Below are 232 nucleotides of genomic sequence, written 5' to 3'. Positions count from 1 at the left end.
ACGCCGTGGCGGCAGCCGTTGCCGAGCCTCCCTCCCGCGGGTCTGCGAGCATGGCCTGCTCCCACCCGCCGGGAACGGCACGGCTGCGGCCCAAGGAGGCTTGGACACAGAGCTACAAGGCGATGCTTTCTCAAGCCTCCCCGGCTCTTGCAGGGGTTACCCAGAATTGCCCCCAAGAAGGTACGGCCGCGGGAAGACCCCTGGGGAGGGCCTGGCCGGGGTGAGCCGGACC

The sequence above is a fragment of the Phaethon lepturus genome, unplaced genomic scaffold (assembly GCF_000687285.1).
Source record: "Phaethon lepturus isolate BGI_N335 unplaced genomic scaffold, ASM68728v1 scaffold20865, whole genome shotgun sequence".
Lineage (NCBI taxonomy): Eukaryota > Metazoa > Chordata > Aves > Phaethontiformes > Phaethontidae > Phaethon > Phaethon lepturus.
Note: the sequence above shows the minus strand (reverse complement) of the source record.